Source organism: Mustela erminea, chromosome 5 (genome assembly GCF_009829155.1).
Source record: "Mustela erminea isolate mMusErm1 chromosome 5, mMusErm1.Pri, whole genome shotgun sequence".
NCBI classification, from domain to species: Eukaryota; Metazoa; Chordata; class Mammalia; order Carnivora; family Mustelidae; genus Mustela; species Mustela erminea.
In genome coordinates this window covers 45,825,084-45,844,368 of record NC_045618.1, presented here as the reverse complement: position 1 = coordinate 45,844,368, position 19,285 = coordinate 45,825,084, and the positions used below count along the sequence as shown (strand labels likewise).

Genomic DNA, 19,285 nt, shown 5'->3' with positions numbered 1-19,285 from the left:
TATTAAAAACAACAACAACAAAAAAAACCAACCCATATTCTTTTTTTTTTTTTTTAAAGATTTTATTTATTTATTTGACAGAGAGAAATCACAAGTAGTCGGAGAGGCAGGCAGAGAGAGAGAGAGGGAAGCAGGCTCCCCGCTGAGCAGAGAGCCCGATTCGGGACTCGATCCCAGGACGCTGAGATCATGACCTGAGCCGAAGGCAGCGGCTTAACCCACTGAGCCACCCAGGCGCCCCCAACCCATATTCTTGAACTGTCTTCTAGTAAAGTTGTACCAAATAATTTTTCTAATAAGAGAACATGAGATGCTTTATATCCTGATTACAATGGTCAATTTAGTCTTTGTCTTTTTTACATGAACTTTGTTAAAATATAATGGACATAGGATGAATCCACGAAAACTTAAAATTATACAATCTAGGGGCACCTGGGTGGCTCAATCAGTTAAACCTCTGCCTTTGGCTCTGGTCATGATCCCAGGATCCTGGAATCGAGTCCCACATCAGGGTTCCTGCTCAGCAGGGAGTCTGCTTCTCCCTCTCCCTCTGCCCGTCTCTCTCTCTCTCTCTCTCTCTCTCTCCCTCCCTAAAAAAAAAAATTTTTTTTAAGGTTTTTATTTATTTATTTTACTGAGAGAGAGTGCAGAAACGGGGGAGCAGCAGGTAGAGGAAGAGGGAGAAACAGGCTCCCAGCTTAGCAAGGAGCCTGATACAGGGCTCAATCCCATAACCCTTAGCTGAAGGCAGATGCTCAACCAACTGAGCCACCCAGGCACCAGGCACCAGGCACCCCTCAAAAAAAAAACAAAAACAAAAACAAAAAAAACCTTTTTAAAAAAATTAAATAAGTCTGACATGTCTAATACTGTGAAATCATCACCATAATCAAAAGAGTGAATATATCTGTCATACACTGAACTTTCTTCATGCCTCCTTGTAACCCTCCATTCTGGTCTTTTTCAGTCTTTCCAGGTCTTCCCTGGCCTTCCCCCATCCAATTCCTAACCAAATGCTGACCTGCTTCCTGTCACTACAATTTTCATCTTCTAGAACTTCATATAAACAAAATCATACAACATGTACTCTTTATTTTACACAGTTTTTTTTTTTGCTCAGGATTATTATTTTGATATTCATTCATGTTGTGTCAATATAGGATTCCTTTTTGTTGATGAGCAATAATTTATTGCACAGGTACACCAAAATGTGCTTATCCATTAACCAGTTAATGGACATTTGGGCTGTTGCCAGTTTTGGGTTATTACAAATAAAACTTCTATAAATGTTTATGAATAAGACGATGTGAACAAAGTAAATACCTTGTAATGGAATGACCAGGTTATGTTAGGTAAGTGCTTAATTTCTTTTTTGGGGGGGTGGGGAGACTAATTTCTCTTTTCTTTTTTTTTGAAGACTGATTTATTTGACAGAGCAAACATACGCAAGTAGAGCAGAAGGAGCAGAGGGAGATGTAAAGAAGAAATCCAAGCACACTCCACTCCCTGCTGAGTGTGGAGCCCCATGCAGGGCTCAATCTCAGGACCAAGATCCTGACCTGAGCAGAAATCAAGAGTTGGATATTTAACCCATTGAGTCACCCAGGCGCCCTCCAAGTGCCAATTTCTTTTAAAAAATTGTGAAACTGTTTCTCGAACTTCTATCATTTTATATTCCCATTAATAGTGTAAAAAAGGGGCATCTGGGTGGCTCAGTGGGTTAAAGCCTCTGCTTTTGGCTCAGGTTGTGATCCCAGGGTGCTGGGATGGAGCCCCTCATTGGGCTCTCAGCTCAGCAGGGAGCCTGCTTCCCCCCTCTCTCTCTCTGCCTGCCTCTCTACTTGTGAGCTCTCGCTGTCAAATAAATAAGAAAAATCTTAAAAAAAAATAACAGTGTAAAAGAGTTCCAATTGCTCCTCAAAGACACGGGGTATAGTCAAGTCTTTTTTTTTTTAATTTTTAATTTTTTATAAACATATATTTTTATCCCCAGGGGTACAGGTCTGTGAATCACCAGGTTTACACACTTCACAGCACTCACCAAAGCACACACCCTCCCCAATGTCCATAACCCCACCCCCCTTCTCCCAAGCCCCCTCCCCCCAGCAACCCTCAGTTTGCTTTGTGAGATTAAGAGTCACTTACAGTTTGTCTCCCTCCCAATTCCACCTTGTTTCATTGATTCTTCTTCTACCCACTTAAGCCCCCATGTTGCATCACCACTTCCTCATATCAGGGAGATCATATGATAGTTGTCTTTCTCTGCTTAGTCAAGTCTTTTTAATCCTACATATTCTAATAAAGGAATCTAGCGGTATGTCATTGTAGGTTTAACTTACATTTCCTTGTTGGCCAAAGATGTTGGAAATCTATTCATACACTTATCTTTGGTGAAGTTATCTGTTCAGATTTGACGAACATCTTTTTATCAGGTTGGTTTTTTTTTTTATTATTGAATATCCAGAGTTCTTTACATATTCTAGAAATAAGTCCTTTATCAGATATGTAATTTCCAATTATTTCTCCCAAAATCGGTAGCCTGCCTTTTCATTCTCTTAATGGTACCCTTCAAAGAGCAAAACTTCCAGACTTGAATCAAGTCCAGTTTGTCAATTTTTCATTTTATAAACTGTATTCCTGAAGTTGTATCTAAGAATCTTGAACTAACCCAAGGTCATGAAAGCTTAGTACTATTACGATTTTCTCCAGAATTTTTATATTCCTACATTTTACATTTGTCTAAATCCATTTTGAATTAAGTTTTATATATATTGTAAGGCTTAGGTAGAACTTCACTTTTTAGAACATGGATATCCAATAGTTACAGTACCCTTTGTTAAAGCTATCCTTTCTCTGTGGAATTGCCTTTACACTTCTATAGGAAAATCAACTGACCATGTATGTATAGGTCAAGTCGTGGACTCTTTTCCATTGATCCACATATTTGGCTATCTCAATGTCCATGCTACATGGTTGAAATCCTTATAGATTTAAAATAAGAATTGAAGTCAGGCAGTATACGTGCACTTCCTTATGAATTTTAAAACCTGCTTATCACTTTCTATTAAAAAGTCTGCTAAGAGGGGCGCCTGGGTGGCTCAGTGGGTTAAAGCCTCTGCCTTCGGCTCAGGTCATGATCCCAGGGTCCTGGAATCGAGCCCCACATCGGGCTCTCTGCTCAGCAGGGAGCCTGCTTCCTCCTCTCTCTCTCTGCCTACTTGTGATCTCTGTCTGCCAAATAAATAAAATCTTAAAAAAAAAAAAAAGTCTGCTAAGAATTAGGGCTAACTGGTCTATCAATCAATTTGAGGATAACTGACACTGTAACACTGTTGAGTCTCTCCATCCATGAACATGATAATAAAGCTCTCCACTTATTTAGAACTTTGTTTCTTTCTGTAATGTTTTGTAGTTTTTACTACAGAGGTCTCACACGTCTTTTCTCAGGTTTACTTCTAACTATGTAACACTTTTGATGCTATTATAAGAGGTATTTTAAAAATTTCAATGTGATTGCCAGTATACAGAAATACAATAGATTTTTAAACATTGAATTTCTGTCTTGCAATATTGCTAAACTCACATAACAGCATTTTTTTTTTGTAGCTTCCTTCTCATTTTCCACATAGATGATCATATCATCTATAAAGACAGTTTTATTTCTTCCCTTCCAATGTATATGTATTTTACTTACTTCTCTGGTCTTATCAGACTAGCTAGAACCTTCAGTGTAATGATGGACAGAAGTAGTGAGAGAAAACATCCTTATCTTGGTCTTTATTCTAAGGCAAAAACATTCAGTTTTTCACCATTAGCTATGATATTAGCTATTTATTGTAGATACTCTCTATCAGGAAGAGATTTCCTTCTATTCCTACTTTTTTTTTTAAGATTTTATTTATGACAGAGAGAGCGAGAGAGGGAAAACACAACACAGGGGAGCAGGGACCCCAATATGGGGCTCTATCTCAGGACGCTGGAATCATGATCTGAGCCAAAGGCAGATGCTTAACGACTGAGCTAACCAGGTGCTCCCCCCGCCCCCGCCCAGTCGTACTTTCTTGAGCAAAGTGATGCAAAGGAAGTAAAGGAGGGACAAAAAGTATTCACCTCATGTGCAAATATTTAAAGAAGTACCCAAAAAACTCAGTAATCAAGATAAATGATATCTTTTATTTTTTAAAGATTTTATTTATTTATTTGACAGACAGAGAGCACAAGTAGGCAGAGAGCAGGCAGAGAGAGAGAGCAGGCAGAGAGAGGGGAAGCAGGCTTCCTGCTGAGCAGAGAGCCTGATGTGGGGCTCAATCCCAGGACCCTGGGATCATGACCTGAGCCGAAGGCAGAGGCTTTAACCCACTGAACCACCCCGGCACCCCAAGATAAATGATATCTTAATGCAATATTTTTTAAAGCTCAAAATTAAGGCAAAGCCCACAATGAACAAAACATCAAAACTTAAATAAAGGGGCGCCTGGGTGGCTCAGTGGGTTGAGCCTCTGCCTTCAGCTCGGGTTATGATCCCAGGGTCCTGGGATCGAGTCCCACATGGGGCACTCTGCTCGGCAGGGGGCCTGCTTCCCCTCTCTCTCTCTCTGCCTATCTGTGATCTATCTCTGTCAAACAAATAAATAAATAAATAAATAAATAAATAAATACCTTAAATAAAGACCGACTGGATTGTTATTAGTTATTTTTCCTTTTGCTTCTGGCCCCAGTATGGCTCTGCATGGCACAGTCTTTGAAGCCATGCAGAAGAGTGGGCATTGCAGGCAGAAAGAAGAGCACCCACAAAGACCAAAAGGTTGGAATATGCCTGGGGCATCTGAGGTATATTACGGAAGTTAGTTCCACAGGAAATGAGTGAAAGAGGCAGAGAAGAGAATAAAGGAGGTCAGACTAAATATAGGGGCTAGAAGAACTTTGAGATTTTCTGAATGATATGGAAAGCCACAACACAGTTTTAAGTAGAAGAGTGAAATAATTTGACATGTTTTAAAAGAATCACTCTGACTGCTACGTTGAGAAAAGATTATAGGGCACTAAAGACAAGGAGACAAGTTAAGAACTATTAAAATAATCCAGAAGTTAAACAGTGGTTTGGACCAGCTGGTAGCAGTGAAGGTAGTGAGAAGAGGTTGGATCCTAAATACATTAAAGATAAAGCCAGTAGGATTTGTTGGTGGACTGAATGTGGGGACAGACAGGAGGAGGAGTCAAGAAAGATTCCTTGGCCCAGAGAAATAGAAATCTGGGATTGTTATTTGCTGAGATGAGTAAGACTGAGGGATGATTGGGTTTTAGAGAAAAAAAATCAGGAGTTTGGTTTTAGACAAATCAGTTTGAAATGTCTATCAGATATCTAAGTCAAAATGTCAAGAAAGCAGATGAATATATGAAACTGATAATAATTTTGAAACTGTCAGCATATAAATGAGAGCAGAGGAGATAACAGTGGTGTGACAGAACAAGTAGTCTGAGAACTGCGCCCAGGGGCACTTCAATATTTAGAGGTTGGAGAGATTAAAATAAGATGCAAAAGAGACCAAGGTGAAGCACACACTAAGGTGAGGAAAAAAAAAAATCAGAAGAATGTGGTATCCCTGGACGCCTGGGTGGCTCAGTGGGTTAAGCCTCTGCCTTCGGCTCAGGTCATGATCCCAGAGTCCTGGGATCGAGCCCCGCATCGGATTCTCTGCTCAGCAGGGAGCCTGCTTCTCCGCCTCCCCCCCCCCCCCCGCCCCCGCCCCCGCACCTACTGTGATCTCTGTCTGTCAAATATATAAATAAAGACTTTAAAAAAACAGAAAAAGAATATATTTCAGGGGTGCCTGGGTGGCTCAGTCAGTTAAGTGTCCGCCGTCAGCTCAGGTCACAATCCTGGGGTCCTGGGATTGAGCCCTACATCAGGCTTCCTGCTTAGCGGAGAGCCTGCTTCTCCCTCTCCCTCTGCTGCTCCCCCTACTTGTGTGCACTCTCTGTCTCTGATTAATAAATGAATCTTAAAAAAAAAAAAAAAGGAATATATTTTTAAAACTCTTACAACAATAAAAAGACAACCCAATTAAAAATGGGCAAAGGACCGGAACTGATTCTCTTTTCCTAAAATCTTCACTGATTTTTCCAAAGAAAATATATAAATGGCCAAAAAACACAATGAAAAGATGCTCAAAAGGGCGGCTGGGTGGCTCAATTGGTTAAGTATCTACCTCTGGCTCAGGTCAGGGTCTCAGGGTCATGGGAATGAGTCCCACATCAGGCTCCCTGCTCAACAGCGAGCCTGCTTCTCCCTCTCCCCTCTGCTTGTGCTTTCTCTTGTGGTCTCTCTAATAAATAAAATCTTAAAAAAAAAAAAATTCTCAGAATCATTAGTCATTAGGAAACTAAACTCACAATGTGATACTACTTCATACTCTTGAAGATGGCTAAAATAAAAAAGATTAAAAACTGCTGGTGAGGGGCACCTGAGTGGCTCAGTGAGTTAAGCCTCTGCCTTCAGCTCTGGTCATGATCCCAGGGTCCTGGGATAGAGCCCTGCGTCGGGCTCTCTGCTCAGCTGGGAGCCTGCTTCCCCTTCTCTCTCTCTGCCTGCCTCTCTGCCTACTTCAGATCTCTGTCCGTCAAATAAATAAATAAAATCTTTAAAAAATTTAAAAAAAAAACTTGTTGGTGAGGGTGTAGAGAACTTGGAACCTTCCTACACCGCATGTAAGACTATAAACTGGTGCAGCCACTTGGGAAAAGTTTGGAGTTCCTCAAAATGTTAAACAGAGTTACCGTATGACTCAGCAATTCCATTTCTAGGTATATACCCAAGAGAACCAAATATACATGTCCATACAAAATGTGTTCTTGAATGTTCACAGTAACATGAGTCAAAACAGCCAAAAAGTAAAAACAACTCAAACACATCCATCAACTGGTGTATGGATAAACAAAATGTAGCATGTGTATCCATACAATGGAACATTATTTGGCCATAAAAAGTAACAAAATACAGATGCATGCTATAAAATGGATGACCATTAAAAATGTTATGCTAAGTTAAAGAGGCCAGGCACAAAGGCCATATATTATGTGACACCATTATATGAAATGTCCAGAATAGGCAAATTCACAGACATGAAAAGTAATGGTTTCCAAAAGCTAAGGGAACAAAGGAACGTAGAATGACTGCGGATAAGTACAGGGCTTCTTTTTGGAGTGATAATAATGCTTTAAAATTAGACAATAGTAAATGGCTGCATAATTCTGTGAATACACTAAAATCCTCCAAATCCTATTATTTTTAAAAGGTGAATTTTATGGCAAGTGAATTATATCTCAAGAAAGTTATTACGTAAAAAAAATTGAGAACTGATCATTGGATTTATCAATGGAGAAGTCACTGGTGACTTTGACAAGGCCAGTTTTTGTAGAATGGCAGAGACAAAAGCCAAATTAGAGCTGGTTTAGGAGAAAAAGGGAGGAAAGGAATGAGATGGTTGTATAGACCATCACTGAGTCTATAAATGGTGTACAGACTGCTCTCTGAGAAGCTGAGCTAAAGGGAGCAGAGAAATATGGCAATTTCTGGGTGAACATGTGTGACTGAGAGAGGCTATTTTTATTTTTATTTTTAAAGAATTTTATTTATTTGACAGAGAGAGACACAGTGAGAAAGACAAGCGGGGGTATGGGAGAGGAAAAAGCAGGCTTCCCGCTGATCAGGGAGCCTGATGCAGGGCACAGTCCCAGGACTCTGGGATCATGACCTGAGCTGAAAGCTGATGCTTAATGACGGAGCCACCCAGCACCCCAAGAGAGGTTGTTTTTAAAAGATTAGAGAAATCTGGTGCATGTTTGCTACTGATGAGAGTGATCCTATGCACAGGGAAAAAAAGTAATTCTGCAATTGAAGAAAAGGAGAAATGCTGGAGTGAAATTCCTGAATAGCCAAGAGGAACATTTTGTGCATAAGAGGAGAGATTAGTTCTAGATAGGAACACAAGCAGCTCATGGGCAAAGACAAATGGGTACATGTGAGTAAAAATAAATGGAAAGAGGTGTATAGAATGGATGGAAGTCCTTACTTCTGTTTTTCCAGGGAAACAGCAAGCAGAGTGGAAGTGAGGATGGGAGAGGGATGCAGCAAGTTTGAGCAGAGGAGAAGGTATGAAAAACTGAATAGTCAGGAAATGTAACAGGATTGCTGTTAAGTATTAAAGGCCCATTTAAGGCTAAGGAACATGAACTTAAAAGTGAGAACGGAGGCCCTACTTGTGACCTCTGTCAAATAAATAAAATCTTAAAAAAAAAATAGAGTGAGAACAGGCAGAATAGTTGTGTGGTTTTCTCCAGCCACCTTTAGATGCATACATGCAAGCATGCAGGAAGCCAAAAGTCAGATTTAACCATGGTCAGGGTTCTGTCAATGAGTAATTTAAAAATGTATAGAAGCGGGGTGTCTGGGTGGCTCAGTGGGTTAAAGCCTCTGCCTTCGGCTCAGATCATGGTCTTAGGGTCCTGGGATCAAGCCCCACATTGGGATCTCTGCTCAGCGGGGAGCCTGCTTCCCCCCTCCCTCTCTTGTCTGGCTCTCTGCCTGCTTGTGATCTCTCTCTGTCAAATAAATAAATAAAATCTTAAAAAAAATACGTATAGAAGGAATTAATTATAATTTGAAGAGGTAATGGTAAGGAGGGAAGTAAAGATCTGAAAAAAGTAAGATGTACAGTGTAAAAGGTGGTGAGGTTAAGGAATTAATACAGTTGAGACTCTAGAAAAAAGGAGGGGAAGATAGTCAGAGAATAGGATTCTTGAAATCAAGAAAACAGAAGAAATATACCTCTAACTGACTCGTTTTAAGTCAAGAGTCTGCAAGTAATTTGTCAAGATTAAGTCTAGGAACAATGTTGAAGATAATGACTGAGGGCCAGGAATTAAAACCTTTAAAGAATGGTGGGGGCAAAGGTAGAAATATCAGCAAAAGTGGCAGAGCAAGGATCTCTCTGAAAATTCCATCCTCCATAAAAGCAATAGGAAAACTGGCAAAAGTCATCAGAATCAAGTATTTCAGATTTCTGGAAATTAACCAAAGACCTGCAACAAATGAAGAGCATTTAGTTTTTTAAAAAAACAGCTCACATCACATATTGAGATTCAAACTGATCATGAATCTCAGTAAGAACAGTGGGCTTTGTGGCATCTTAATTTGCCCTATTCCTATCCTTGGGGCTGAAAAAAATCAATAGCCTACAATCCCAGTTAGTAGCAGCAGCCTGACAACCACTGAAGGGGCAGCACACGATTGAGGCTCCTTCCAAGCTTCATTTCCAAAGAATTCTCATGACATGGCCTTTCTTGTAACACGGCCAAACTTTTAAGTTTGTCTGTATTTGACCAGACTTTAGAGTTTGCTCATCATGAAAAGTTTTTTCATTGGTAGTGGGAATATTTGTTGAAAATATCTGCAGGCACGTGTTTAATTTTGTGGCTGCCTGAGACAATGGGTAACATTCAGGGCAAATAATAGACTATCCAAAGAGCTTAAAAAGAAAGCTAGGGAAGTTGATGTCCACAAGGGCTTTGAAAAGTTCTGATGTGATCCTGGCAATCAAGATGTCCACATGCATGCAGAAGGCTATGTGCATGCCCAGGGCTAAGCACATTGCTTAGAAATGGCCTGAGAAGGCTCTAAATTCTCACTTTGGTTGAGTTTGCACAAGCAGAAAGTGAAGGCTAAACCAGAGTGTCATTGCCTGGCTAAGGGCTGAATTCTTTTTTTTTTTTTTTTTTTAAGATTTTATTTATTTATTTGACAGAGAGAGATCACAAGTAGGCAGAGAGGCAGTCAGAGAGAGGGGGAAGCAGGCTCCCTGCTGAGCAGAGAGCCCAATGCGGGACTTGATCCCAGGGTCCTGGGATCATGATCTGAGCCGAAGGCAGAGGCTTTAACCCACTGAGCCACCCAGGCGCCCTGAGTGTTGAATTCTATACGAAGCAAAACTAGTCTTCAAAAAACTAGGAGAAAGTAAGATATTCCTGGGTAGACAAAACCAGAATTCATTGCTAGCAGACCTCCCATACAAGATATGCTAAGAGAAATCTTCAGGCTGACACAAAAGGACACAAGGCAGTAACATAAATCAACAGGAAGAAATAAAGAACACCAGTGAAGTTAACTCCATAGTTGTATTAGTTTTCTATTACAGCTACAACATTAAACCACAAACTTAGAGGCTTAAAACAACAAAAATTTACTAGAGATCTGGAGGTTGGAAGTCTGACACGGCTCTCACTAGGATAAAATGAGTATGTCAGCAGGGCTGCATTTCTATGTAGAGGCTCTGGGAGAAAAATCTGTTTTCTTGCTTTTTCCATTAGAGTGTGCCTACATTCCCTGGCTCAGGGCCTCTTCGTCCATCTGCAAAGCCAGCAGTATAGCACCTTTAAATCTGTCTCTCTTACTTTCCTGTCTCTCTCGTCCCTTATAAAGATCCTTGTGATTATACTGAGCCTGTTTTTTTTATTATTATTATTTTTAGGATTTTATTTATTTGACGGAGAGAGAGACAGTGAGAGAGGGAACATAAGCAAGGGGAGTGGGAAAGGGAGAAGCAGGCTTCTAAGCAGAGCAGGGAGTCCAACGTAGGCAGTCGCTTAAGGACTGAGCCACCCAGGCACCCTGAGCCTAACTGATTTAATCCAGGCTAATCTCTCTCATTCTAAATCCTTAATTTAATCACATCTATAAAATCCCTTTTGCTATGTAACGGAACATATTCACATGTTCTGAGAATTAATATGACAGATTGTTTTTTAGGGGAGAGTAATGATTCTGCCTAACACAGTAGATAAATACAAAAAACAGTATAAATGTATTTCTTGTAACTTTTTGTTTCTCTTATCTGATTTAAAAGACACTGCACAGGGGCACCTGGGTGGGCTCAGTGGGTTAAGCCTCTGCCTTTGGCTTAGGTCATGGTCTCAGGGTCCTGAGATGGGGTTCTCTGCTCAGCGGGGAGCCTACTCCCCACCCCACCTCCGCCTGCCTCTCTGCCTGCTTGTGATTTCTCTCTCCCTATCAAATAAATAAATAACATTTTTAAAAAATAAATAAAAAATAAAAGACATTGCACAAAGCAATAATTATAAATTGTGGTGATGAGCAGATAATATTTAAAGATGTCATCTGTATGACAATAACAGCATAAGAGAGAGGAGGGAACAGAGCTGTACAGGAATAAAATTTTTGCATACTACCAAAATTAAATTGGCATTAATCCAAACTAGGTTATTATAAATTAAGATGTTAACTGTAATCCCTGAGGCAACCACTAAGATAATAACTCAAAATATTAAAAGAAACAAGGGAATTAAAATGGTACACCAGAACATATCTATTTTAACATAAAAGAAGACTGTTGTAGAGGAACAGAGGAACAAAAATAAGATTTATAGAAAAAAACAGCACAATGGCAGACAAAAATCTCATCAATAATTACAACTGTAAATGAATGAAACATCCCAATTAAGGAATGATAAGAAGTAACCCCAGAGTCTATGACTAAAATAGATAAATGACAAACTAACAAACCTAGGAGGTTTTAGAAGAGAAAGACACAATGATCTGCAAGTGATGAGAAAAAGGAGGACACCAACCCCACTTTTAGGTTTAGTGGTATCAGGAACGCAAAAGAGAGAACAGATACTGCTTGACAGGACTACAGTCTAACAGGATCCTTTGGGGGATATTTATAATCTTTATGGACACAGAGAAATTAGCAATTTTTAATTTAGTAAAACCTATCAATCTTTTCCTTTGTTTCTTCTCTTAACATTCAGGCTTAGAAAGGCATTCACAGGGTGTCTGGGTAGCTCAGCTGGTTAGCATCTGCCTTCAGCTCAGGTCATGATCCCAGGGTCCTGGGACTGACTCTAGTATCAGGCTCCCTGCTCAGCAGGGTGTCTGCTTCTCCCTCTGCCTCCGCCCCTTCCCCCTGCTCATGCTCACTCTCTCTCAAGTAAATAAAATCTTAAAAAAAAAAAAAAGGTCATTGAAATCCAGAGAGCAAATAAAAAAAATACTTGTCTATAGCTTCTTTTTATATCCAAGATTCTTAAATTGGGCCCTCATAACATTTTAACCTTACTGTAGACACTGCTGTATAAAACTCTCTTATTTTTCTTTCACAGAATTAGAAGGAAAGGAGAGTAAAGGAGACAATGATATATGCTAGAAAGAACACTAAATTAAAAGGCAGTAGTACTAACACCTAATCCAAACTCCACTAGAAAGTCATTGGGTGGCAGCAGTTTGATCTCTAATCTGTATCCCTCCTCCCGCACTACCACAGTTGAACTCCCTATCATCTCTCGTTTATGGCTATAGGTTACTGCAATTATCTCCCAGATGGCCAAGTTGACAATGGTCTCTCCTTTTTCCAATCCATCCCCCATAGAGACTAGAATTATAGCCTTTAAAAAACCTTAAAATGAAGGATTCATACCTATCGTTTATATAAATCATTCCTACAAATCATTAAGAAAAACAAACAATTCAATAGAAAAATGAGTAAAGTGGATGCCTGGATGGCTCAGTAGGTTAAGCATCTGCCTTTGGCTCAGGTCATGATTCTAGGGTCCTGGGATCGAGCCCCACAATGGGCTCCTTAGTTGGAAGGGAGCCTGCTTTTCCCTCTGCCTGCTGATCCCCCTGCTTATGAGCACTCTCTCTCTCTAATAAATAAAATCTTAAATAAAAACAAATGAGCAACAAATATATTTTATTCATTTTATATAAATGGAGCCATATATAAATTTTATATATATATAGATTTTATTTATATATTTAATTTATATATAAAATAAAATATATCTATTGCTCATTTGTTTTTATTTAAGATTTTATTTATTAGAGAATTTTTATTTTATTTATTTTATATATATATAAAGATTTTATTTATATACTTGACAGAGAGAGACACAATGAGAGAGGGAACACAACCTGGGAAAGTGGGAGAAGGAGAAGCAGCCTTCCCAATAAGCATGGAGCCCGATGCAGCAATCAATCCCAGGACCCTGGGATCATGACCTGAGCGGAAAGCAGACACTTAATAACTGAGCCACCCAGGTGCCATACTTTTGCCTTTATAGCACTGAGCACATAGTTTGCACTCCATAAAAACTGGACTAGTAACATTTCATCTAACACCTAAAGCTAACAGCAAGGCTTTTTTCATTTCTCAAAGTCTTCAAAGAACAGGATTTACTAGAATCTTAAAATTATCTTCTCCAACATACCACTGTCCAAAACACCAAAACCAACTACCTTATATTAAAAATCTAGGTCTTAGCATTCAACATTTACAAGGCTAAAAAAAGCTAAATATTGCTTTTATCAGTATGTTATCTTAGTACGTTAGAAATAAAAATCATGATGTTAGAAGTTAACCGTGCAAGGTAACTGATTCCATGCTGATACACTGAAATTGACCAGGGTAAGATTATTTATGCTGTGGAAACTGGTAAACACCACAAACAAAAACTGCCCCCTTCTCCAAGCTGGTTAAACCAGCACACCAAATGACAAAGGTGTATTTATTCTAACAGGACAGCACTATGACCAGCTGATGAGTAAACAGTAGTTTAAGTTTTCCTTCTTCTTCAAGGAGCTTCCTGGTCTAGTTTAAATGCATGTATTTTCCCTAGTCATCTAAATCTAAAAATCTAAAGTATTTCTATCTATGTCTAAAAGTTTTACTTACATTCTTCTAATTCATTCAATAAATATTTACTGAGTACCTTGGCACTGTTCATACTCATGATCATTTTATCCACTCATTTTCTTCTTCTAAGTAGTAAAGCTTCTTGAAAGAGAAGTGGGTTCTCAGTAAGTACTTAATGGGCAATGACTGGCATAGCAGACCTTATGGTTGACTCCTAATATCCATTTCATCTGAGACAATCAGTCAAATACAGTCAGTGCCTAGTATAAAGAGGGTTTATGACCCAGCTAATGGTCAAAGAGATATGAAAATAAAAGTCCGCTGGGAGCTTCTGGGAAAGGTTTCCTTGCTCCTAAGAAACAGAAGATTTCCCTTCTTAACTTCATGTGGTATTTAGACAAAATATTTCTAAAGCTGTAGCCACTGCCTTATCCAAAACAAACAAACCACAACCACAACAAAAAATCCCAAACCTGACCTACCTCTGAAATTGATTGATGACTGATAAAAAAAATTTCCTTATCAAGCTATTTAAAATTTAAAAAGGGTTTTTGGGTTTTTTTTATTTTTTTTTAAGATTTTGTTATTATTATTATTTTTTTTTTGATAGAGAGAGATCACAAGTAGGCACAGAGGCAGGCAGAGAGAGGGGGAAGCAGGCTCCCCGCTGAGCAGAGCCTGATGCAGGGCTTGATCCCAGGACCCTGAGATCATGACCTGAGCCGAAGGCAGAGGCTTAAACCACTGAGCCACCCAGGCGCCCCGTGTTTTTTGTTTTCTGTTTTTTTAAGGTTTTATTTATTTATTTGACAGAGAGCGCTTGAGAACACAAGCGGGGCTAACAGTAGAGAGAGAGAGAGAGCAGCAGGCTCCCCAGGCTCCCTGCTCAGCAGGGAGCCCAATGTGGGGCTCAATACCAGGACTCTGGAATCATGACCTGAGCTGAAGGTAGATGCTTTAACCCACTGAGCCACCCAGGCACCCCTGAAGGTAGATGCTTAAACAACTGAGCCATGCAGGCACTCCTAAAATAAGGTTTCTGTTACTTGCAGCTAAAAGCAAATTAATTGATAAAACAGAAATGTGGACAAAGATCTAGGTAGTGAACTAAGATTTTTTTTTTTTAAAGATTTATTTATTTGACAGACAGAAATCACAAGTAGGCAGAGAGAAAGGCACAGAGAGAGGGGGAGGCAGGCTCCCTGCTGAGCAGAGAACCCGATTTGGGGACCCCTGGGATCATGACCTGAGTCGAAGGCAGAGGCTTTAACCCACTAAACCCCGTGAACTAAGATTCTTAACACAGTAAAATTGGTTGGACAGTAACTAATTGTGTGTGTGTGTGTGTGTGTGTGTGTGTTTTAAAAGATATTTATTTATTTGACAGAGATCAAAAGTATGCAGAGAGGCAGGCAGAGAGAGGGGTGGGGTGGGGGAGGTAGGCTCCTCACCCAGGGAGCCCGATGTGGGGCTTGATCCCAGGACCCTGGGATCATGACCTGAACTGAAGGCAGAGGCGTTAACCCACCAAGCCACCCAGGTGCCCCTTGTGTGGGTTTTTTAAAAAGAACTATTTTTTTTAAATGATTTTGTTTATTTATCTGACAGAGAGAGAGATCACAAGTAGGCAGAGAGAGAGAGAGAGAGAGATCACAAGTAGGCAGAGAGAGAGGAAAGGGAAGCAGGCCCCCAATGAGCAGAGAGCATGATGTGGGGCTCCATCCCAGGACCCTGGGATCATGAACTAAGCCGAAGGCAGAGGCTTTAAGCACTGAGCTACCCAGGTGCCCCTTGTTTTATTTTAAGTAGACTCCACACCCAATGTGGGGCTCCAACTCATTAGCCTGATATCAAGAGTTGCATGCTCTACCAACTCAGCCAGCCAGGTATCCCAACTGCTTGTGTGTGTATTTATGTAGGTATGTATTTTTTATTTTATTTTATTTTTTAGAGGGAGAGGGAGAGAGAATGTTAAGCAGGCTCCATGCCCAGGAGGGCCCAACACGGGGCTTGATCTCACAACCCTGAGATCACGACCTGAGCCAAAACCAAGAGTTGGAGGCTTAACTCACTGAGCCACCCCAATTGTGTTTTGTTTTTGTTTTTGTTTTTAGATTTTATTTATTTCACACACACACACACACACACACACACACACATACAGAGAAAACACAAGTCTGGGTGTGGGAGAGGGAGAAGCAGGATTCCCACAGCTGAGCAGAGAGCCTGATGCAGGGCTCAATCCCAGGATCCTGGGATCATGCATCACCTGAGCCCAAGGCAGAGGGTTAATGACCAAGCCATTCAGCGCCCCATCTCCAGTTGTGCTTTAAATTTTCTCCTTTAACATTTTCCTCTAAGGCATACACCTATTTTTAAAAGAGATCAAAGTTAAAAATGTACATAATTTAACAAATGAGAGTTCTACAAAGTTTGTTAAAAACAGTAGCCTGGGGCACCTGAGTGGCTCAGTCTGTTGGGCATCTGCCTTTAGCTCCAGTTGTGGATCCCGGGGCCCTGGGATGAGCCCTGCTTCGGGCTCCCTGCTCAGTGGGGAGTCTGCTTCTCCCTCTCCCTTTGACCCCCTCCATGCTCTAACTCTCTCCCTACCAAATAAATAAATAAATTAATTAATAATAAAAAAGGAAAAGCAGTAGCCCTCACCTCTGTTGTTGTCCCATTTCCAATCCCTAGAGGCAAACCACTTGCAATCACTTTCAAGTGATTATTCTAGAATTCATCTCCATGTTTCTAAATTATATGCTCCTGTTGTTAACCTCTTAATTTTTCAGTTTTGGGAATTATCTATTGATTTCTCACTTTGAAAGATGATGATTTAGATCTCTCTTTTCCTGTATCCAACTATCCTTCATAATAAAGTTAAAATTTTGATTAGTTCACTGTTCAGTGTACATTTTAATGACTTTGTAAGCCTATTCAAATTTAAGCCCTATAGTAAACCATGATTCCTTTTCCTTTCCAGCACAACTTTTGCTTTTCCTATGTAAGCATTATCTTTTTTTATTCATTTGCTTAGATCTCCATGTATTTACTATTATTTCAACCCAGAAAATTTTTCTCAATTGTCTACATTTCCTCTCAAGACATTCAGACCCATCAAGTATTCTACTTCATCTTTCTAAAGAAGTCTCTCTTCTGGAGCCTTCAAACTTTCTCCAGTGCAGGCTGGGTGGCCATTTAGTGCTGATAAATTATTGTTTATCTGCAATCCATTCACTGTCTAGAGGAATCCCCTAGTCTTCCTGCCTACCTTCCTTTCCTTTCTTTCTTTTATTAAAAAAAATTTTGCCCATTAAAATTTTTTTTGTGTAGATATTAGCTTCCAGTGTACAATGATTCAACAATTATGTACATTATGAAATGATCACCAATAATAAGTATATTACAATACTCCTTATGTTGTATTTTTCATCCCCATGCTTATTTACTTTGTAACTGGAGGTCTGTACCTAAGATTTTAATCCCATCACCCAGTTTGCTCATCCCCCCACCCCTATAGCAACCACCAGTTTTTTTCCCTATATTTATGGGTCTATTTCTAGCTTTTCTTGTTGATTGGATTTCCTGTTTACTCCATCATATGTCTTCCTCTTTCCTGGTTTAAACCTTTATTTTGTAGAGAACATCTTCCACCAGCTTCCTAGAATGGTGCATGAGAAGTACATTTTTTGAGACACTGCAAGTTTATTCTAGCTTTTCATACAAGACTGACAGTTTGGCTGAATTAAACACAAACATACACACACACACACACACACACACACACACACACACACGGGACACCTCGGTGGCTCAGTTGGTTAAACATTTGCCTTTGGCTCAGTCATGATCCCAGGGTCCTGGGATCAAGTCCCCCATCAGGCTCCCTTCTCAATGGGGAGCTGCTTCTCCCTCTACTGGCTGCTACCCCTGCTTGTGTTCTCTTTCTGACAAATAAATATTTTTTTCCTTTTCTTTTATTATTTATTTATTTATTTATTTTTTGAATTTTCAGCATAACAGTATTCCTTGTTTTTGCACCACACCCAGTGCTCCATGCAATCCGTGCCCTCTCTAATACCCACCTCCTGGTTCCCCCAACCTCCCACCCCCCGCCGCTTCAAACCGCTCAGATTGTTTTTCAGAGTCCATAGTCTCTCATGGTTCACCTCCCCTTCCAATTTCCCCCAACTCCCTTGACAAATAAATCTTTTAAAAAAACACAAACACAAACACAAAAACCTCTAGGCCTGTTTTTGGATACAATATTAGACAGTGATGTGTCTGATATTGTATCCAATATCAAGTCAGTATCCTGACTTTCTTTTTAACTTTTAGAACAAAATCTGATTATTTAACTTTTAGAACAAAAATCTGATGATGATTTCTGAATTAACACAGAAACTGAGATGCACCTGACTACAGAAGTCTGTATCAGAATTTAAAACACATTTAAGCTAGCCTATAGTTAGTGTTAATGTCTAAAGAAAGCCTCATAAAATTAGCAGCAAGTAGGCACTGAATAAATGGTATTAACAAAATCTTCTTTACAACTGTGAGTTCTGATATAAATGAAGTAGATAACTTTTTCTTTTAAAGACTTTATTAACTTATTTGATACAGAGAGAGAGAGAGAGCATGAGTGGGGGGAGGAGCAAGGGAAGAGGGAGAAGCAGGCTTCCCGCTGCGCAGGGAGACTGACACAGTACTTGATCCCAGGCCCCTGGATCGTGACATGCCTAACCCACTGAGCCACCCAGGTGCCCCCGAAGTAGATAACTTTGACCCAAAATTAAACCTGTGGTTTTGGCTTCTCAAGTTGCCTGATCTTTAGTAGTCTCCAATTTTATTAACTTCTCAAATATATCAAGCAATGTTTTTTGTATTTATATTTTCTCTGTTCGGTAAAACCAGCTTGCTTGGTTAGACTTTAAACTCCAAATACTGGCAAAACAACTATGTCATTAAGTTTACCTTGCTAAAACTTCAAAACCTTTTTGTAAACACACAGAGGTTTATACTGCCCAGGATCTCAGTAACTTACGTAATTAACAGCACACAAGAACCCTGAATAAGAAAAGGGAATTCATTATCAAGAGAAAACAAAGATGTCAACCTCCCTAAGGAACCAACATAATTTCCTCAATGGTTATTATTCCTATCCTGTCTCCAATGTTTCACATTGCCAAAAATTTCATAAGCACGAATCAAATCTCCTTTTTTGATTACAGGCAATTGTTTCTCTCCTCTTCTTTCTTCCCCTTCCCACACCCATCCTTGAAGGAGTCAATATTCAAACCACTGGTGTTCAGAGGAAATTCTGTCTTTTTCCACTTCATGAAAACTGTGTAAGTAGGAGGCATTCTAGCCTTCCCTTGGTTCCCTGATGTCTTACTGCATATCAATGCTTACAATCAATCCAGAATTCTCAAACACAATAGTAAGGCTTGGTATTAGGAAAATCTCTCAGACTAAGAGAGATTTAAACTAAGGGCCAAGAGAAATCTGATTAACTTCATACAACTACACAACAGTACTAAAATATTAGTAAGTATTTGAAAGATCAATATAAATTA

At 39.7% G+C, this 19,285-nt stretch overlaps 1 protein-coding gene and 1 long non-coding RNA gene across 3 annotated transcripts in view; both read right to left on the bottom strand.

Annotated features, from left to right (window-relative positions):
• The window catches only part of ZNF609 (zinc finger protein 609), a 226,580-nt gene that overhangs the window by 100,792 nt on the left and 106,503 nt on the right, over nt 1–19,285 (bottom strand). The window lies entirely within an intron of this gene.
• On the bottom strand, nt 6,609–18,365 carry LOC116590691. The gene is made up of 3 exons (XR_004285706.1): nt 18,078–18,365; nt 6,716–6,721; nt 6,609–6,639 (listed from the first exon to the last, which is right to left on the bottom strand). It is a non-coding gene; the product is annotated as an uncharacterized LOC116590691 (long non-coding RNA).